The following is a 22219-nucleotide window of genomic DNA, read 5'->3' on the forward strand; positions in this document are numbered from 1 at the left end:
ACTTTTCTCCCGACACTGAGCCCCCATCTGCTTAATCTTTTTACTTCCCTGCAAAGGGGCATTATTCCGCATTCTCAGTTTCTCCACGCACATATCACAGTTATCCCGAAACCGGGTAAATCCCCTACACTACCAGATAATTACAGACCCATAGCCTTACTCAACTCCGACTATAAAATCTTCACCAAAATTTTAGCTAATAGGCTTTCCTTATTGATTCCTGCCCTGGTTCATAATGACCAGGTGGGATTTGTACTGGGCAGACGGGCTGGGGATAACACCAGGCGTACCATTGACCTCATAGATCTACTCTATAAAATGTCTCGCCCGGCTATTGTTTTGAGTTTAGACGCACAAAAAGCTTTTGACAGGCTGGGATGGCCCTACATGTTTGCAACGCTCCAGCGCTTTGGCCTTTCTGGTTCCTTCCTATCAGCCCTGCAAGCCCTATACTCGTCTCCCACATCCCAAGTCCAACTGGCATCTTACAGATCCCCGCTATTCACACATAGTAATGGTACCAGACAGGGATGCCCCCTATCCCCCTTGTTGTTTATACTATGTTTAGAACCCTTGGCTGCAGCTATACAGATGGATTCGGACATAAGGGGAGTCTCCCTCAGACTGAAAGAATACAAGCTGTCTCTTTTTGCGGACGACATTCTCCTCACACTGACGAAACCCCTAACCTCCCTTCCCAAACTTCACACTCTTTTAGATTCCTTCGGTAGGCTCTCGGGTTATAAGGTAAATACGACTAAAACCGAAGCGCTCCCTATTCATATTCCCCCCGCACTTTAAGCTTCCTTGGAATCCACGTACCCCTACCGTTGGAGCCCCGTTTCTCTCAAATATCTCGGCATTAACCTGACCGCCAAGTACGGCTCCCTCTATAAAGCTAACTATATATCCTTAATAGCGGAAACGCATAGCCTACTCAGAAGTTGGTCGTCCTGTCCCCTATCTCTCCTGGGTAGGATTAACGTATTGAAAATGGCCATACTCCCTAAGTTTTTATATCTTTCTGAAACGTTACCAGTTGCTATCTCCATGCCTCAGCTTAGGAATATTCAGCGAGCCTTTGCTAAATTTATATGGGGGAATAAGAGGCATCGGATAGCCCAAACAGTGGTTTTTGCTCCACGATCTCATGGAGGACTGGGAGCCCCCGATATCGTGAAGTATTACTATGCGTCGCACCTTGTGGCGGCTGTCTCCTGGTCGTCATATTTTGCTACCAGTAGATGGTCAGAGCTGGAAATGAGTGTGGTCACCCCGGTCCATCCATGCTCCATGCTATGGTCTGATTTGACCTCCTCTATGGCTCAGCTTAGGCGTATATGCCTGGGACGGATGCTTTTTACTCTCTCCATATGGAAACAGTGTCACAAACGGTTCTCTCTCTCCTCTCCATGCTCACCCCTGCTGAATGTCATTTTTAATCTGGATATGCCTGACAGCCTCTCGGTGAAGAATATGTTTCCTTGGTATAGGTCTGGCGTCTTTCATCTCCGCCATCTGGTGCATCCAGTATCTCGCAAATTCCTATCCTTTTCTGAGCTTCAGGACAAATATGGCATTCCAGATCGACTCTCTTTTTCTTACATTCAATTTAAACATTATTTCCACTCTAGATCTCCTGACCTGACTCTGGCCAACCCTAACACCTTTGAAATTTTGTGCTCACAAGGCCCATGCCAGTAAGGACTTATATCCTCTATTTATAGTGTCCTCCACAATTCAATCTCACCCACCACAGACACACATCTCTACATGAGAAGATGGGCTACAATTTTGCCATCCCCCTAACCATTTCCCAATGGCAGGACATCTGGACCTCTACTTCTAGAGTCTCCAGATGTGTGGAGCAGAGAGAGACGGCCTATAAGATACTAATGTTTTGGTACAAAACCCCTGAAAAGTTACATAAATATGATCATTCCGTATCTAAGTTGTGTTGGAGATGCCAACGAGATGAGGGCACCCATTACCATATTTTCTGGAGCTGCCCTTTGATTGTGCCTTTTTGGTCCACGGTCCAATCCCTACTACAATCTGTTTTGGAGGTAGATATTCCATTAGACCCTAAACACTACTTGTTAGGCCTGCCTATCGCAACGTTATCTAAACACGCCAAGAAATTGACAGCCTATATTCTTCTAGCTGCTAAGAGAGCGATTCCTACTCTTTGGCTGTCCACCTCCCCTCTGTCCCAATCGCAGCTAATCTCTGCTATTGCATATATACGCAGAATGGAACGTATGACTGCGTTGGTACAAGATTCTCTACCCAAGTTTTCTAAAATATGGGACAAGTGGGACATTTCCACGGTTAACCCTGAGACTATACCTTAACTTTTTTGCCCATTTACTCTAGGGAATGTTTTTCTCAGGTTTGGTCTTGGGATTCATACTTCACAACCCCTCCCACACTGATATATATTTCTTTTGGTTTCTCTATGTATCTTTATTGGTAGATTCGTGGTGTGTCCTTTTTCTTTTTACCTTTTGATGTGCTGTATTGAAATGTTAACAGTCTATTTCCCGCCTGCGGCGGTTTTCTTTGATGATGTTACATTATCAATCTTGACTATTTGTATCAATGTGTACGTATTCATCTGTTGTACGAAAATCTTTTTTCTTCAATAAAAATACATTTAAAAAAAATATATATATATTCAATGGGCTCAACATGCCACTCAGCAATTTTCTTGGGGTGTCTACTTTCCAAAATGGGGTCATTTGGGGGGGGTTTGTACTGCCCTGCCATTTTAGCACCTCAAGAAATGAGATAGGCAGTCATAAATTAAAAGCTGTATAAATTCCAGAAAATGTACTCTAGTTCGTAGACGCTATAACTTTTGTGCAAACCAATAAATATACCCTTATTGACATTTTTTTTACTAAAGACTTAATACATTTTGGCCTAAATGTATGACTAAAATTTAGTTTAGTTTATAACAAAAAGTAGAAAATATCTTTTTTTTTCAAAATTTTCAGTCAAAATTTTCAGTCTTTTTCCTTTTATATCGTAAAAAATAAAAATCGCAGAGGCAATCAAATACCATCAAAAGAAAGCTCTATTTGTGGGAAGAAAAGGACGCAAATTTCGTTTGGGTACAACATTGCATGACCGCGCAATTACCAGTTAAAGCAGTGCAGTGCGAAATTGTAAAAAGACCTCTGGTCCTTAGGCTGACAATTGGTCCAGGGCTTAAGTGGTTAAACATGAATTCCTCAAGGGTGTCCTTTCATTTGTAGTGGCATAATAGAGTGGGGCAGATACAATCTGTATCCAACGTGCAAAGTAAAGCAAATGTATCGATATAGCTTGGTGGTACTATTATATCGTATGTCGATATAGTGCCAAAGGTACTCTTGAATTGTAATTCAAAAAAGTCAAGGAGAATTCAAGGAAATACAGAAACAAGAATCAAGAACAAATTTATAGAAAACCCAAAGAAGGCAGGGAGAAAAGAGAGAAGGAGAGAGAAGGGGAGACCAAACGGACTGTCAAACATGACTGAGACATAGGACTGTGTTAGAACACCGTATATCTCTCCAGCTAGTTAGAAAGCTTATTCCTAATGTGTGTGTGTGTGTATATATATATATATATATATATATATATAAAGATAAAGAAAATGGATTACTTAATTAAAGTACCGGTAAATCTGATTTAAATTTAATTTAATACATTGCAATTTAGGTATCAATAATTATTATTAAGATAATTCCATTATCTAAGGGTATGCAGCAAATAGCATGGAGGATATATAGCTAACCTTAGAGACTACCTCTCTGCTATATATATTACCACAGTGTCATGTTGTACAAGAAAGAGGAAGTAACCGACCAAATATAATCGTTTATATAAATAAAAAGGGTTGCAAACTTAATTCCGTATTTAGGCCCCGCGGAATGAGCGTGCCTAGACGGAAAATCCACCTTTTTTCTTTTTGTTGCAGCACCTGGTCGAAATCACCCCTCTTGGTGGACAGGTTCAGGGCATACTGTATATGCCCTTAACCTACATTCCCTTCAGTTTGCCCTGATGGAAACGGGCCAAATGCTGGGAAACTGGTTTGTCCGGATTTTTCTCCAATATTTCTCTCGTATGTTCCCCTATACGGATTCTAAATTGTCGTTTGGTTTTCCCAATGTACATTTTATTGCACGGACAGGTTAGCATATAAATTACTCTAGTTGTAGCACAGTTAATGAGACTTTCAATTTCAAAGCTCATTTTGTTCTGTGAATCTTTAAATCCTGTTGTCCGATGTACATATGGGCAAACCTGACAATGTCCACAAGGGGACATTCTCTTACTTCTTGGGAATTGGGATAGCCATGAACCATCTATACTCCTGGTATATTCTGAAGTGATCAATCGATCGCTTAGGTTTCTTGCTCATCGGGCCACCATTGTGGGTTTCGGGCCTACAATTTTTGCAATCCCAGGAGTGTTCGTGAGAATATCCCAATGTTTCAGAAGGATGGAATGCACTGTTTCCCATTGAGCTCCAAATTGCATAATTATCCTAACTGGGCCTGGATCAACATTTGAAGGGAGAATGGGAGGAGTCTTCTTTCCCAAAAGGGAGACCCGATCTCTCCCTGCTGTTTTGCGCTTAGCCTTTCTAATTTGTTTATGTGAATAACCACGTTCACGAAATCGTTTGTACAGTTCGTCGCTTTCACGTTTATAGTCATCCGCATTAGAGCAATTCCATTTAATGTGGAGGAATTGACCCACTGGAATGCTGTTCTTTAACCATTGTGGGTGATGGCTATCGGCCATCAATAGTGTGTTAGCAGAGGTATCTTTTCGAAATGTGTGAGTTGAAAGAGAAAGATCAGACAAACTGATAGACAAATCTAAAAATTAGATTCTTTCACGGTCCACGTATAAGCCCTTGTACACACGGTCGGAGATTCCGACGGAATGTGTCCGATCGGACCGTATTGTCGGATAATCCGACTCTGTGTGGTCTCCATCGGACTGTTTCCGTCGGAATATCCGACAGACCAAGTTTTCCAACTTGTCTATAAAATTTTCCGACAACATGCTCCGATCGGACATACTCCGATCATGTGTAGCCTACTCCGATGGACAAAGTGCCACGCATGCTCAGATCAAATTCCTAGACCAAAGCTATTGGCTACTAGCCTGAACGTAGTCCCGTCGTAACGAAATAACACCATTACGTTATGTACAATCAGATTTTCCAACAACTTTGTCCGACCGTGTGTATGCAACTGTTTCGGACAAAATCCGTCAGACAAAATCCAATGGATTTGGTTGTCAGAATGTCCGACCGTGTGTACAAGGGCTTAGTTAATCTGATATTTTGGTCATTAACGTTAAGAAAATCCATAAAGTCCCTGAGAGAGTACTCGCCATCTCTCCATATCATAAGGACATCATCTATGTACCTGAGCCATATATGTACGTGGCTCAGGTACATGGGCGCCCCATAGACTTTTTCTTCTTCCCATAATCCCAAATGAAGGCATGCATATGCCGGGGCCCATGGTGCTCCTATGGACGTCCATTTTATTTGTTGAAAGAAGGTAGTCAATAATTGAAAAAAATCGTTGTTAAGGGCGAACGTCAACAACTCCACTATGAATTCATTTTGTGGACCACATAGTGGAAAATTCTTATCGAGAAAGATCTCTATAGCCTTAATCCGCCATTCATGTGGGATCGATATGTAGAGGGATTCAACATCGATCCCTACAAGTAAGAGTCCCTATTGGAGATCAATTTCAGCAATCCGCCCCAGGACATCCCCAGTGTCCTTCACAAACAATGACAATTTTGTCACCATGTCTTTCAAGAGATTATCAAGATATTTACCCACTCTCTCCAGGGGACTCTTGATCGTGGACACTATGGGACGTCCTGGGGGATTACTGAGGGATTTATGTACCTTTGGGATAATGTAAAAAATCTGAATATTGTATTCTTCAACCATAAGGTATTCTAACTCCCTTTTGGTGAGAAGACCTACTTCACCTGCTTGTTTTAACTTTAAGTTAAGATCCACTGTCAAACTGGGAAAGGGGTCCCTGGTAAGTTTTTGATATGTGTGGGTATCACCCTGCGGGGGTAGCAATACAATGTTCCAAAAAGCGAACCTGTATCCAGAGGTGCATTTTGACCTTTGTTTCCTCAATGAACTGTAGCTCCCCAGTGCTAGCAGCATTCATGCAGCCCCAGACCATGACACTCCCACCACCGTGCTTGATTGTAGGCAAGACACACTTGTCTTTCTACTCCTCACCTGGTTGCCGCCACACACGCTTGACACCATCTGGACCAAATAAGTTTATCTTGGTCTCATCAGACCACAGGACATGGTCCCAGTAATCCATGTCCTTAGTCTATAAAAGAGGAAAAATTTGGGACTTTGAGTGAAACATGCAGGAACACATGTCTGTCAGGGCTGGGCTCAGCCCTTCCTTCTCAAAGCTGGCTGCTCAGCTGTCGGCTAATTGCCAGCTCCTTTCTCTCCACAGTGGCTCACCTATTGATGGTATCCTGCTTGTCAATCCTGCCTACTTAAGCCGTCCAGACCAGATGATCTCTGCCTTCGCCTTGGTCACATCTCTAGAGATGCTCTCCTGTGTTCCTGTTAAAGACTTGCTTGGCTGACATTTTTTTCTGGCTCCAGATCCTGCTTGCTGTTCTACTATGCTCATCTCTGACTCCCTGATGTTTTGGCTTTTCTGACTCTGGCTATGTTTTGACTATGTTTACTCTGTTTAACTTTTTCTTCTTATTATTGAACAAGTGTGATTTAACTGTACTTCATTCTCTCTGATTCATGGTTTCATGTCTCCATCCCTATATCGTAGCAAAGAGGGAGGATTTTTAGGGACTTTGAATGAGGTGGGTGGGAGTGACTAAATGATAAGTCAGTTTTAAAAAATATACCTTTATTGTCAAAGAGCATTACAGCATAACATATATGCAATGAGTAAATATGCAATCACATGTTAAAAAACATGTATGGTCAAAACAGTAATACAGCATGGCAGGCCCATAGTATGGTAAATGGTAACATCTTCCATGTGGAAATACGATAAAATCACAGAAATATATATATATACATACAATATATTGAAATCAATAGATCATCTACAGAATAAGTGCATACAGTATGTTTGACGCATTTTATGTAAATACAATTACACTCTTTAGGGGCAGGTGCACTTGGGTCTACAACAAAACATGAATAAATAAATATGTACCATAGTTGAAACCATATGTGGGAGAAGTATATACATATAGGGAGAGAAGTTTAAAACCATCCCTATGGAGACAAGGAGGGCTGCCAGAGGTATCATTCCTGAGAGCTGAGATCAGAACCCGACATTGAAAAGACTGGGCACATACCATGATCCCAACAAAGATAAAAAAACACATAGCCAAATGGTGGTGGGTTCAAATTCTAGAAATGAATTACAATAGGTGCATTGTAAATGTGTTAGAGTGCACCGCTAATAAAGTATAATATAATAGAAACCCAACACCACAAATCCATATAAAGGATATGAGTGTGATATAATGAATGGGCTAGAGGGACTATAGCCTCAGTAAGGATTTGGTTTAAAAAAACATAATGAAAGGAAATGAAAGAGTGTGAAAAATGTAAAGGGACATACGTATCAAAAGGTGAGCAGATAATTACCTGATGTGTAATTTGGCGTCCTGGCACTGGTGTTTGTGTTTTTCCATCAGCGTCAACACACAGATGGGAATATACCTAGCTGGATGGGCGGTGGTCGCTCCTCTGGCAGGCATGCTCCCTTTCCTAATTGTTGCACCTGTGTGATGCTGGGAGGCGCCCGCTGATTACTCTGTGGACATATAGTGTTCGTGCCCGTTCACATTACCGCGACTTGTCAGGCGACTTAGCCGCCTGACAAGTCGCGCTCCGTTCTGTACTACGGAACCGTTCTAATAGGAGCGACTCAAGTCGCTCCGACTTAGAAAAAGGTTCCTGTAGTATTTTCGGGGCGACTTCAGGCGACTTGCATTGACTTCTATACAGAAGTCATTTTGCAAGTCGCCGCTGAAATCGTGTGCAGGTCGCGTCTGTGAGACGCGCTGCAAGTCACGTCGCCCCTGTGTGAACGGGCACTTCCCATTCACTGTCAGACTTTCCACCAGGCAGCATGTCCTGTCTCTCACTGCACTTTCATAGACTACATAGAAAAATATTTTTTACCACTACATCAGATAATTTTCTGCTCACCTTTTTGATATCTATGTCCCTTTAGTATTTAGTTGTAATTTTTCACACTCTTTTCTTTTTCCCTATTTCCTTTCATGATGTTTTTTTTTTTTAAGTGGTTGTATAGTTTTTTTTTTTTTTTTTACTTTTACCTACAGGTAAGTCTATAATAAGGCTTACCTGTAGGTAAAATTATTATCTCCTAAACCTGTACGGTTTAGGAGATATTTAATGCAGCTGCTAACTTCATGCGGCACATGCACATTTAAGATCCAGCTGAAAGTCTGGAAAAACTGCCAGACCTTGCCGGGAAAAAGACTCTTGTGACGTATCACGGCTTTCATCAACTCATAGCACCGGAGCCACGATACCTGGAAGACCCGCCTAGGCAACATGTCAGCTCCCTCGGCGTGGATCGGGTGAGATACCAGCGCCTCGTTCTAAGGTGTGTATTTCATAATGAGCTAGTATGCGCTGCATACTAGCTCATTGTGCCTTTGCCTAGCAGGTTTTTTTGTTTAAAAAAAAGGTGCGGGTTTACTCCTGCTTTAATCTACATCCTTACTTAGGCTTTAGTCCCTCTAGCTCATTCATTTTATCACACTCATATCCTTTATATGGATGTGTGGTGTTGGGTTTCTATTATATTATACTTCATTAGTGGTACACTCTAACATGTATTTACAATCAGTGTTGGTCATCTTACTTTAAAAAAGTAATTAGTTAAGTTACAAATTACTTCTCCCAAAAAGTAATTGCATTAGTAACTTGGTTACTACATTGGAAAAGTAATTAGTTACTCAGCAAAGTAACTGTGACTTTTATCTAATATTCTTTAGACGGGACTAGCGAAGGAAGTGAATGTCGCTGCCTACTAAAACTGACTTATCATTTAGTCACTCCCACCCACCTCATTCAAAGTCCCAAAAAATATTTTTTGTGTATCATCTTTAGAAGAGGCTTCCTTCTGGGATGACAGCCATGCAGACCAATTTGATGCAGTGTGAGGTGTATGGTGTGAGCACTGACAGGCTGACCCCACCCCTTTTAACCACTGCAGAAATACGTGCACTCAACTTCTTTGATCGACTATGGCGAGGCCTGTACTGAGTGAGTAGAACCTGTCTTGTTAAACTGTTGTATGGTCTTGGCCACCATGCTGCAGCTCAGTTTCAGGGTGTTGATAATCTTCTTATAGCCTAGGCCATCTTTATGTAGAGCAACAGTTCTTTTTTTTCAGATCCTCAGAGAGTTCTTTGCCATGAGGTGCCATGTTGAACTTCCAGTGACCAGTATGAGAGAGTGAGAGCGATAACACCAAATTTAACACCTGCTCCCCATTCACACCTGAGACCTTGTAACACTAACAACTCACATGACATTGGGGATAGCTGTGTGAGTTATTTTTAGGGGACAGCAAATTTACACTGTTATACAAGCTGTACACAAACTTCTTTACATTGTAGCAAACTGTAATTTCTTCAGTGTTGTCACATGAAAAGATATAATAAAATATTTACAAAAATGTGAGGGGTGTACTCACTTTTGTGAGATATTGTATATATAAAGCTTATAAAGAAATTGTTTTTAATGCATATTTTGGATGTAATTTATTCCCAGGCTTTATGTATGAGGTGATCCTGGTAGCTCTATTAAAACCAGGTAAGGCTACGATTGCAAAACAGATTTATACTGCCCTATAATCATTTATTCCTTTTTTAATTTCTTCTCTTGTTAGCGAATGTTTTTGCATGTATACATGTTCCCAGTGGCAGTACCCACCCACCATGTTTTTTTTTTTTTAAATATCCTTTTGCCTATTAGCCCAGAAAATTATCATTTTTCATTTGACAGATTCTGCTCCCTTTGATTTCAGTGAGAGGCTGAGCTAGCTGGCACTCAGGCATCTTGGTGGAACATAAAACTTTCCCTGTGACACTGCGCTATCCAAAAAAGAAAGAAAGCTGCTAACACAATCACAAGGATAAAACAGTGAATAATAAAACAAATACCAAACCAAAGTGTAGCGCTTAACAAAGTTATGAATAGTCTAGTTAGTGCATCATCATACAGTTTAACCAAAACACCTTAAGTGTGACAATTCTTGAAAACTTGCATAGAAATAAAAAATACAGTCCAAACGAATAAAAATAAATTAAAAGTCTCTATGTGAGGAGTTGATCCAGTCCAAACGTGAAATACAGGTCACCATCCACCTTCTTAAATGAGACTAGCATGCAGGCACCCTGTGATGTTCCCGTCACCTTTAGAATTAAAGGCTTACCGGATAGTATGGATCCAAACGAATCTATATTCGAAGGATCATACAAGCTTATGACTTAGAAGCCAAAATTTGCAGGTGTAGATTTTCAAGGAAGTATCAACTCAGACTCCTCATAAAGTTGTCCCAACTAGTTGTTAAATCCACATCAGTATACTCCAGCTCAAAATGTTGAACTCATACAAAGGAAAAATAAGGAGCCACAATAGTGTAAATCCGTTTAAGAGAAAAAAATTTAATAAAAAAGTAATGAACTCACATGTAACCAAAGAAATCAAGCGCTTAATCCATAAAAACAGTGCTACAGCAGTAGTCCCGACGCGTTTCGTCCTCTACAGACGTCATCTGGGGTAGCACTACACTGTAGCATCATCACTTATATAGTAAACAGTCAATTTGGGCGAGAATTCCATCTGCCTGTGTCACCGCGTGTCATTTCCGGTTTAAGATGGCGCCCGGCGTGCGTTCCACGCCTCATTACAATGTTACAGCATGTATCAGCAGACAGACCATGCCCAAACATGTGTAAAATAAACCAATAAATGAAAACTAGGTTGGCCCAAACATTAGAAACATACCCAACGTAAAAATTAGCCAGACGTTGTGATTTATTCCACTCTGTAATACCGTTAGTAGTGTTTCCGGGTCATGATTAAACGCATAAGGGGCATGGGTACGGATCCAATCATTATCATACCCAGCCACCTATGCCGACAAAGCCACACCCACCACAGGGAGGCACCAACACAGTGGGCGTGTCGTACATAGAGAGCACTGATGCCCCCGTCAAGCGGCGATGGAACGCACCGCGTACCGGAAGCACCAGCACCACACGCACGTCCGACGCAAGGGGCGGCGTAAGAGGAAATACGTCACAACCCATCGGAGAGCGTCGAACATCGGAAGTGACGTGAACGGAAGGTACAACACATCCGGCCAGGATGTATCCGACAACAGGAAGTGATGTAATGAAAATACATCATCTCCGGTGTCAAGTGGGACATATGTAAACATACGCCGGACCATACATCCTAGAGGGGATGTACATTTAAGTACACCCATACTAATAAGTATGGGATGGGAACGATTATGTATATGTAATGAAAAGATGTTTTTAAAACAATCTTTATACAAAATATATATCAGCACCGACACAACACATGCCCGGACAAGCACTGTGACAAGTACTGATAGCACCTAAGGCAGATAGAATTCTGTCCCAAGACCAATATTATTAGTATAACATAAACAGCAATAATAGAAAGGCTGCCACTTACATAAAAATCAAAAAATCAAAAAATGTTAAAACAGATAAACAAATTAAAATAAAGCACTAAAATAAAATATTATCAATGTGCATATTAACCATTATTAATGAAGGCATTAATATCCCATTCTATGTTCAAACCAAATGGCGAGTAAGAACGAATCAAATATATCCAGTAGGTTTCTAATCTGGAAACACCCCGAGTCATAGCACCCCCCCTCCACGGAGGTGTATATTTGTCAATAGCTAAAAATTGGGTACCTGTTGGGTCACTGTTATGATGTTCCCTATAGTGTCTCGGGACAGTGTGTTTAGAGACCTTACTCTTTATTAAGGCTATGTGTTCCCCCACTCTAATCGCAAACGTCCTTGTCGTCCTCCCCACATATTGTTTACCACACGGGCACGTGATCAGATATACTACATACCGGGTACTACAGGTACAAAATGATTTTATAGTATGTGTTCTATTAGTTGTTGTTGATACAAACTCAGTTGTTTTATGTCTCCCAGCTATATTAAACTGACATACCACACATTTTTTGCAAGGATAAAAACCTGTTAGATTGTGAAAAAATGATGGGCGACAGGGAGGGTTAATGACATTGGGAGCAATGAAGTTCCGTAGAGAGGGTGCTCCCCTAAAAAGTACTTTCGCCCGTTCAGGTAACTTTAAATTGAGGACTGGATCACTTCTTAATACGTCCCAATGTTTATTAATGATGGTCTTGATTTGTTTATGCTGTACCGAAAAGGATGTAAGCATAGACCACCTATAAGTGTCCACAGGATCGTGACGGGCTTTCTCAATCACTAGGCTCTCCCTGTTAGTGTTAATAACCTTCTGTATCTCTACATCAAGAACCATAGCATCATATCCCTTGTCTTCAAATTTTTGTTTTAGGATTCCTGCCTGTGTCCTAAACGTATCAAGGTCCGTGCAATTCCTACGCAATCGTAGAAACTGACTGCGTGGTATCGAACTCAACCATGATCTATGGTGGCAGCTGTCAAGGGGAATAAAACTATTCCTATCAGTCGGTTTGAAATGCGTTTTGAACACAAATTTATTGTCTACTAATTCGATCTCTAAATCAAGAAAATTTATCCTAGAAAGGCTCATTTCAAATGACAGAGAAATCCCCCTATCGTTATTGTTCAAATTCTTAAAGAATTCAGTCAATGAATCAAATGAGCCATTCCATAGGAGGAGGATGTCGTCTATATACCTGGCCCACAGGACCAAAGAGGGGTTCCCCTGGGCATAGACGACATCCTCCTCCCACTTAGCCATGAATAAATTAGCAAGACTGGGGGCAAATTTGGCCCCCATTGCTACACCCCGTTGTTGTAAATAATACTTGTTGTTAAACCAAAAATAGTTATGTTCCATGGCAAATTCTAAAAGTTCTATGAGGTAATCACATTGGAATGATGCCAACGTTTAGGACACAGGCAGGAATCCTAAAACAAAAATTTGAAGACAAGGGATATGATGCTATGGTTCTTGATGTAGAGATACAGAAGGTTATTAACACTAACAGGGAGAGCCTAGTGATTGAGAAAGCCCGTCACGATCCTGTGGACACTTATAGGTGGTCTATGCTTACATCCTTTTCGGTACAGCATAAACAAATCAAGACCATCATTAATAAACATTGGGACGTATTAAGAAGTGATCCAGTCCTCAATTTAAAGTTACCTGAACGGGCGAAAGTACTTTTTAGGGGAGCACCCTCTCTACGGAACTTCATTGCTCCCAATGTCATTAACCCTCCCTGTCGCCCATCATTTTTTCACAATCTAACAGGTTTTTATCCTTGCAAAAAATGTGTGGTATGTCAGTTTAATATAGCTGGGAGACATAAAACAACTGAGTTTGTATCAACAACAACTAATAGAACACATACTATAAAATCATTTTGTACCTGTAGTACCCGGTATGTAGTATATCTGATCACGTGCCCGTGTGGTAAACAATATGTGGGGAGGACGACAAGGACGTTTGCGATTAGAGTGGGGGAACACATAGCCTTAATAAAGAGTAAGGTCTCTAAACACACTGTCCCGAGACACTATAGGGAACATCATAACAGTGACCCAACAGGTACCCAATTTTTAGCTATTGACAAATATACACCTCCGTGGAGGGGGGGTGCTATGACTCGGGGTGTTTCCAGATTAGAAACCTACTGGATATATTTGATTCGTTCTTACTCGCCATTTGGTTTGAACATAGAATGGGATATTAATGCCTTCATTAATAATGGTTAATATGCACATTGATAATATTTTATTTTAGTGCTTTATTTTAATTTGTTTATCTGTTTTAACATTTTTTGATTTTTTGATTTTTATGTAAGTGGCAGCCTTTCTATTATTGCTGTTTATGTTATACTAATAATATTGGTCTTGGGACAGAATTCTATCTGCCTTAGGTGCTATCAGTACTTGTCACAGTGCTTGTCCGGGCATGTGTTGTGTCGGTGCTGATATATATTTTGTATAAAGATTGTTTTAAAAACATCTTTTCATTACATATACATAATCGTTCCCATCCCATACTTATTAGTATGGGTGTACTTAAATGTACATCCCCTCTAGGATGTATGGTCCGGCGTATGTTTACATATGTCCCACTTGACACCGGAGATGATGTATTTTCATTACATCACTTCCTGTTGTCGGATACATCCTGGCCGGATGTGTTGTACCTTCCGTTCACGTCACTTCCGATGTTCGACGCTCTCCGATGGGTTGTGACGTATTTCCTCTTACGCCGCCCCTTGCGTCGGACGTGCGTGTGGTGCTGGTGCTTCCGGTACGCGGTGCGTTCCATCGCCGCTTGACGGGGGCATCAGTGCTCTCTATGTACGACACGCCCACTGTGTTGGTGCCTCCCTGTGGTGGGTGTGGCTTTGTCGGCATAGGTGGCTGGGTATGATAATGATTGGATCCGTACCCATGCCCCTTATGCGTTTAATCATGACCCGGAAACACTACTAACGGTATTACAGAGTGGAATAAATCACAACGTCTGGCTAATTTTTACGTTGGGTATGTTTCTAATGTTTGGGCCAACCTAGTTTTCATTTATTGGTTTATTTTACACATGTTTGGGCATGGTCTGTCTGCTGATACATGCTGTAACATTGTAATGAGGCGTGGAACGCACGCCGGGCGCCATCTTAAACCGGAAATGACACGCGGTGACACAGGCAGATGGAATTCTCGCCCAAATTGACTGTTTACTATATAAGTGATGATGCTACAGTGTAGTGCTACCCCAGATGACGTCTGTAGAGGACGAAACGCGTCGGGACTACTGCTGTAGCACTGTTTTTATGGATTAAGCGCTTGATTTCTTTGGTTACATGTGAGTTCATTACTTTTTTATTAAATTTTTTTCTCTTAAACGGATTTACACTATTGTGGCTCCTTATTTTTCCTTTGTATGAGTTCAACATTTTGAGCTGGAGTATACTGATGTGGATTTAACAACTAGTTGGGACAACTTTATGAGGAGTCTGAGTTGATACTTCCTTGAAAATCTACACCTGCAAATTTTGGCTTCTAAGTCATAAGCTTGTATGATCCTTCGAATATAGATTCGTTTGGATCCATACTATCCGGTAAGCCTTTAATTCTAAAGGTGACGGGAACATCACAGGGTGCCTGCATGCTAGTCTCATTTAAGAAGGTGGATGGTGACCTGTATTTCACGTTTGGACTGGATCAACTCCTCACATAGAGACTTTTAATTTATTTTTATTCGTTTGGACTGTATTTTTTATTTCTATGCAAGTTTTCAAGAATTGTCACACTTAAGGTGTTTTGGTTAAACTGTATGATGATGCACTAACTAGACTATTCATAACTTTGTTAAGCGCTACACTTTGGTTTGGTATCTTGGTGGAACATGACATTAAAGTCAGGATCTCATCAGGGTCTGGACCGGCTGAGTGACATCAGTCATCAGTGGACTTTAGTCCGCTGTCAGTTCTGAACTCCTGTGACCTGTATTCAGCTAAGTGCACTCCTGTGTTCCACAGGAGAAGTAGGGCCAAAGGAGCTTTGGCCCTACTTCTCCTTTAACAGTCTTGTATAACATACTTTGTATTACATTTAAAAAAAAAATAATTATGCATAATATTTTTTTCTTTTCTTACAATAATATAAAGATTGTTTAAAAAGGACAGATTTCTGAAAGGTCCACTGTACCTGCTAATTTGTATGTGTTCCGTAAGCGTGCCAATGTCTTGCTGTGATCCTCATTAAAATTTACCATTAGACAGTTGTAATTACCAAGCACACTATTAGCTTTACAACTAAACTGACTTTTAGACATTGAAATATAACAATCTAGTTAATTATAAGCTAGGTTTAGCAGTTTGTTTCTGTTGAAATCCATATTACTACCATGTGTTCTTATTCTAAATTCAATTTGTCTCAATATATAGAGCCTAGTACAATTCCTCACTGTGATAATTATAATATTTATGAGGTTTTACAGTTATTTGTTTGTTACTTTCTGTATTTTGCCCATATTTTTGTCATATTGTACTGTTGAAGATCTTATTAAAAGTATAACCTCATAATCATTTGGTGTAAAGGAAAGAGACGTAAACAACCTTTTGCATGTAGAGACTCTGTGTTCGTGATCTATAAAAAAAAATGTAGCTTTGGCTTTTATTTTATACATCAGGTAAAAAGATTGAATTCTGTAAAGTTCAATTTGTTTTTGAACATTCTTGCAGTATTAATACATATATATTATATGTATATACAATATGTACACACTTTTAGGCCCCCTGCTAACAGCATTGGGTATTAATGAAATCAAAAGGGTCCAACAGTAAAGGTCCACCCCCACTGTAGGTCCCACCACGGCGTCAGCGTATTATAAATATACTATAATTTAAAACAATGAAGCTGCCACTTTAAAATAAACAAACAATAACACATCTACTGTAATAATGAATGCAGTAAATAGTGGCACTAAATGAACGTAATAAAAATGAATAAAGGGGGGGGCGAATGCGCGACTTTGAACGAGATGGACGCCTGAGTCTTTAGCTCCACTCCGTCCGGGACATTCGTTCAACTCCGAGGGCCATAGACACACTGTTCGGCATCTCTCTTATCACCCCTCGAGCCGCGGAACCTCGGTGCATGCCAGTGAAGAAGTAAAAAGCACGGGGCTCCGCTAAAAAGACTCTCACGCAGTACCTCCTCCGTTCGCAAGAGCATTCCAGCATGGCTCAAGATGGCGCCGACAGGAACGGCCTCTTCCCGGGTCCCGCCACCTCATCGCGACCACCACGGCCCCACTCTCTCCCCCCTACGTCTGATGGTGAGTACTCAGGTTCTCTCTCCAAAGCGTACCTCGAGGATAGCCTAGAGACTATGTATAACAGGCTGGCTTCTAAATTTATATCCAAACTGAACAAAACCTCCCATGCTCTGGCCCAGGAGATATCAGCCCTGGGTGCCAGAACTGAGAGATTGGAGACAAAGCATGACGAGTTAGCTATTACACACAATGATCTCAGCAGAGAGCATGAAGCACTATCATCGGCTTTTAAACTTATTCAAACACAAATCGAGGACCTCGACAACAGAAACAGGCGCAATAATCTGCGCATCCGTGGAATTCCTGAATCTGAGGCCGAGCTCATCCCTGCAGTCATTAGGCTGTTCAAATCCCTGCTCCCGGACTATGACTCAAACATGTTTAAATGTGACCGCATTCACAGGGCACTCCGTCCCAAGCCCCCAGAAGACAAACCCCCTAGTCATATCATCCTTTGCATGAAGGACTTTCTGGTTAAAGAGGAGATTCTGAGAGCTGCCCGCAATAAGCTAAGGATAACCCTCTATGACCATTACATCCAGATTTTCCCTGACATTGCTCCGGCAACTTTGGAAAGGAGAAGGGGCCTGAAAGAGATCACCATGGTATTGCAAGCAGCCCGCACAAGATACCGTTGGGGATTCCCATTCCGCCTGGTGATCCCACACAATGGCACGACCTATTCCGCCACCACCGTCTTCGAAGGACAGGAGATCCTCGTGAAGCTCGGTCTCCTGGATGCTGCTGCGGTTCACAGGCTACCTTCAACACCCAGAGCTACACCTATATGGCAAACACCCCCGACCAGGAGAGACAGACGTATGATCCGTTATGATGTAGGCGACCGGAGAGAAGACAGCCCTCGTTAACTGCTCCATACCCCGGCTCACCTCAGGTTTGGCATGCGGCTAGTATAGACTTCCCAGAGGAACATTACATCCAATTTTTCTCAAGACAAACATTTTTTTTTTGTTTTGTTTACCTCATTTTTGCTCTCCCCTCTGGGCTTTTACCTGTCCCTAGGAGCTAAGCTGCTGCTCCCCCTCCCAGTTGCCGGCTGCTTCTCTGGTGGTTGCTATCTACCATTGCGCAGCCTCACTGGGTTAGAGACCTTGTTGTCTCGGTTTTTGTCCTTTTTTCTAGTTTGGGAACTCTCTCCCATACATTCCCACCTCACCTACTAATTTTTTATTTCTTTTTTTTTTCTCTCAGAACTATGTCTGAGTGTGGGATGGTTTTTTCGATTGTTAATTTTATTCTTTCATTTCCTCTTCTTCTTTTTCAGGTTGGTCAATTATTTTACAGATTATGTGATACCACTGCTATATGTGTTCATGTTAGGTTATGGGTCTGTTCACTTTTTTTACCATTGGTGTTACTAGTCTGCTCTAGGTCCTTGTGGTCCTGGGGAAGGAGTGTGGTGGTCCCCCTGGTGAGTCCGGCCTTAATGTATAGTGAGATGATTGTTTCTCCCTTTCCCCTTTCCCTTACTATCTCTAATGCCCCGTACACACGAGCGGACTTTTCAACATCCAAAGTCCGAAGGACCGAGTCCGTCAGACTATCCGATCGTGTGTGGGCTGCAACGGACTTTAGCTTTGCTAAAGTCTGACGGACTTTAGAAATGAAGCATGCTTCAAATTTTCCCGACGGAACTCCTCCGGACCCGGTCCCCTTCGAAAAATCCGCTCGTGTGTATGCTACTCCGACGGACTAAAACCGACGCTAGGGCAGCTATTGGCTACTGGCTATGAACTTCCTTATTCGAATCCAGTCGTACGTCATCACGTTCGACTCCGTCGGAGTTTGGTGTGATGGTGTGTGTCCAAGTCCGTTCGGTCGAAAAGTCCGCCAGAACTCCGCCAGAACTCCGTCGGAACTCCGGCGGAACTCCTTTGGAGGTCTGTCGGACATAAGTCCTCTCGTGTGTACGCGGCATAAGCCCTCCAGTATCTCCTCATTGGACCTCACGCCATGGCGATAACATGTGTTTCGCACAATGTTAAGGGTTTCAACTCCCCCTCCAAACGACGTAAGGCCTTCGCCTTTTATAAACAGCTTGGAGCTAAGATCCTCTTACTCCAAGAAACACATTTCTCCCACCCCTCCCACCCCAAATTTTTTCATAAAAATTTTCCTCAGGCCTTTTACTCACTTCACCCCTCTAAAGCCAGGGGCGCTGCCATACTCCTCCACTCCTCCTTTCCAATGGAAGTTAAACATGTGTTCAGGGACACTGAGAGTCGCTATGTAATTGTGAAAGGGGTTATTCACAATAGGAAACTCACTATTGCCAGTATTTATGCACCAAATGACTGCCCGGCCACTTTTTTTAGATTGTTTTTGAGAAACTTGCTCTCTACCAATCTCCCCATTTAATCATAGGTGGAGACTTTAACTCAGTGGCTAATACCACTTTAGACCGTTCATCAGCCACTGTAGCCTCTCGAGCCTTTCCTAAGTCCCTAACCAGCGGTCTGCACGATCTCCAACTCACGGACACCTGGAGAGCGTATAACCTTTTTTTCCCATCCTCACAACAGTTATGCTAGACTAGACTACATTTACTCATCCCCCATCATTCTTGCCAACTCATCAGATGCTTCTATCCATCCCTGTGTATGGTCAGATCATCAATCCACATCTTTTACCACGGGGTTTATCAGACTTGCCCCTACAACTCACTCCTGGAGATTAAATGAATCCATTCTCTCAGACCCGGGAAACGACTCCCAAATTGCGCAATCTATAGACAAATACTTTACCCTTAATGCCCAACCAATTATGCAATCTTCTCTTCTCTGGACGGCGCATAAAGCCATCATTAGGGGTAAGATCATTAGCATATCTGCCGCCCGTAACAGAAACAACAGACTCAGAATAGTGGAGTTAACCAAAGAGCTCGACAGTCTATATAAAAATACTTCTCTGTTACACTTAGATTCCACAAGACATACCATTGCACAAAAGCGTTTAGAACTTGATTCCCTCCTATCTGCTAAGGTGGAAAAGGCACTTTGTTGGACTAAAGCCCGCTACCTGTTATTTAACAATTCTGCCTCAACACTTTTTGCCAGGCGGCTATCAAGTTCGATTCGCCCTCCGCATCTATATAGACTATCTAACAAGGATGGATTAGTATCCTCACACCCCAAAGAAGTACTTAAAATATTTGAACAATTTTACACCAAACTTTTGTCAGCCCCGCATATTCCCCCCTCCCTAGATGACTTAGCATGGCTCCAAAACATTCCTATCCCGACCCTCTCTACCACACAAATTGAGCAACTTAATGCCCCTATCACAGTCCCTGAAATTCTAGGCGTAATTAAATCCCTTAAAACAGGTTCCGCCCCAGGCCCTGATGGCTTCTCCGCCTTGTATTACAAAAAATACTCTACACTCCTAGCCCGAAGAATGGCCCACCTCTTTAATTCAGTCCTATCAGGCAACCACTTCCCTGAAGAAATGTTGTTGGCCAACATGTCCCTTATCCCGAAACCGAATAGAAATCACAATTTGCCCCAAAACTATAGGCCCATTTCGGTCATGAACAATGATGTAAAAATCTTTAGTAGAATCTTAGCGGATAGACTTGCCAAATGTATCCCTTCCTTGATATCCCCCTTCCAGTCAGGGTTCATTCCACACCATTTAATAACTGATAATATACGCTTAGTGACTGATATTATTCAGGATGCTAACCTATTTTCCCGCAAACTCCTTTTGCTAAGCCTAGACATACAGAAGGCGTTTGACAGTGTCTCTTGGGACTATATTGGCTCTCTTCTACCTCGTATGGGCTTTCGAGGGGAGTTCCTAGTAGGCTTTCAGGCTCTTTATTGCAATCCTAAGACCCGTATTAAACTTCCTGGTTGTTGCTCCGAGTTCTTCCCTATAGGTAGAGGCACAAGACAAGGGTGCCCCTTTCCCCCTTAATTTTTGCCTTAGCTTTTGAACCCCTCGCTATTGCCCTTTTGAGAAATCCTGACGTCACAGGATACACTAAAGGTACGGCGACGTACAAATTCTGTATGTATGCGGATGACGTCTTGATGTTCTTAACTAATCCCCATATCTCGCTCCCCAACCTTTTTGGGACGCTGTCGAGTTTTGCGAAGGTCTCCGGGCTTTCTATCAATGTTTCCAAATCAGTCGCCCTCCCTGTGGGCTATTCTCCTACTGACCTGGCCTTCATTAAAAGTAATCACTCCTTTACATGGGCCACTTCACATCTGTCATATCTTGGGGTAAACCTACCCAGAGACTTTCGTGAACTCTTTAAGGTTAATTATCCCCCGCTGATTTTGAAATTGAAACAAACACTCAAAAACTGGCTTCCCCTGCATATCCCCTTTATAGGAAGGATCACGGCCCTCAAAATGGTTATTCTCCCCAGACTGTTATATTTGTTTCGCTCTCTACCAATCAAACTTTCTAAATCCTTTCTAAACAACCTCCAATCCCATTTTAATAGATTTATCTGGCATGATAAGTCTCCCAAATTTGCTAAGATTGTCTTATACCGTTCTATGAGGCGTGGTGGTCTAGGTGTCCCCCAAATTTGGTTATATTACCTAGCATGTAGATTCACGCAGCAAGCACAATGGTCGATCCTTAACCCAAAAGTCCCCTGGGTACGATTTGAAAATGACTCAATAACTCCCTTTTACCTCCCTGGGCTTATGTGGTCTACTTACCATCCGTTCACGATACTAAATACAATGAATGGCATAGTAGCAGATGGTCTGCAGTTGTGGCACCGCAACAGAAACACGTACAATCTTACCGCTGAAAGCTCTATGGGCGCCTCTTACTTGGGCGACCCGAGATTCCCCCCAGCATACCTTCATCCTGAGTCGTTCCAATTGTGGGTTCACTGCAAGCTTACCCAACTAAGAGATTTTGTGAAGGGTTCTGCTTTTATCCCTTTCTTAACATTACAGACCCAACACCAAATCCCTGACACCGAACTTTACAGATACCTGCAAATCCGTCACTTCTTCCTCTCCCACTACAGGGTCCAGCACTCAGACCAGATTACCCTTTTTGAGGACCTATGCTTCAACTATC

The sequence above is a fragment of the Lithobates pipiens genome, unplaced genomic scaffold, assembly GCF_037356315.1.
Source record: "Lithobates pipiens isolate NorthernLeopardFrog02 unplaced genomic scaffold, aLitPip1_a1.2 Scaffold_22, whole genome shotgun sequence".
NCBI lineage: Eukaryota > Metazoa > Chordata > Amphibia > Anura > Ranidae > Lithobates > Lithobates pipiens.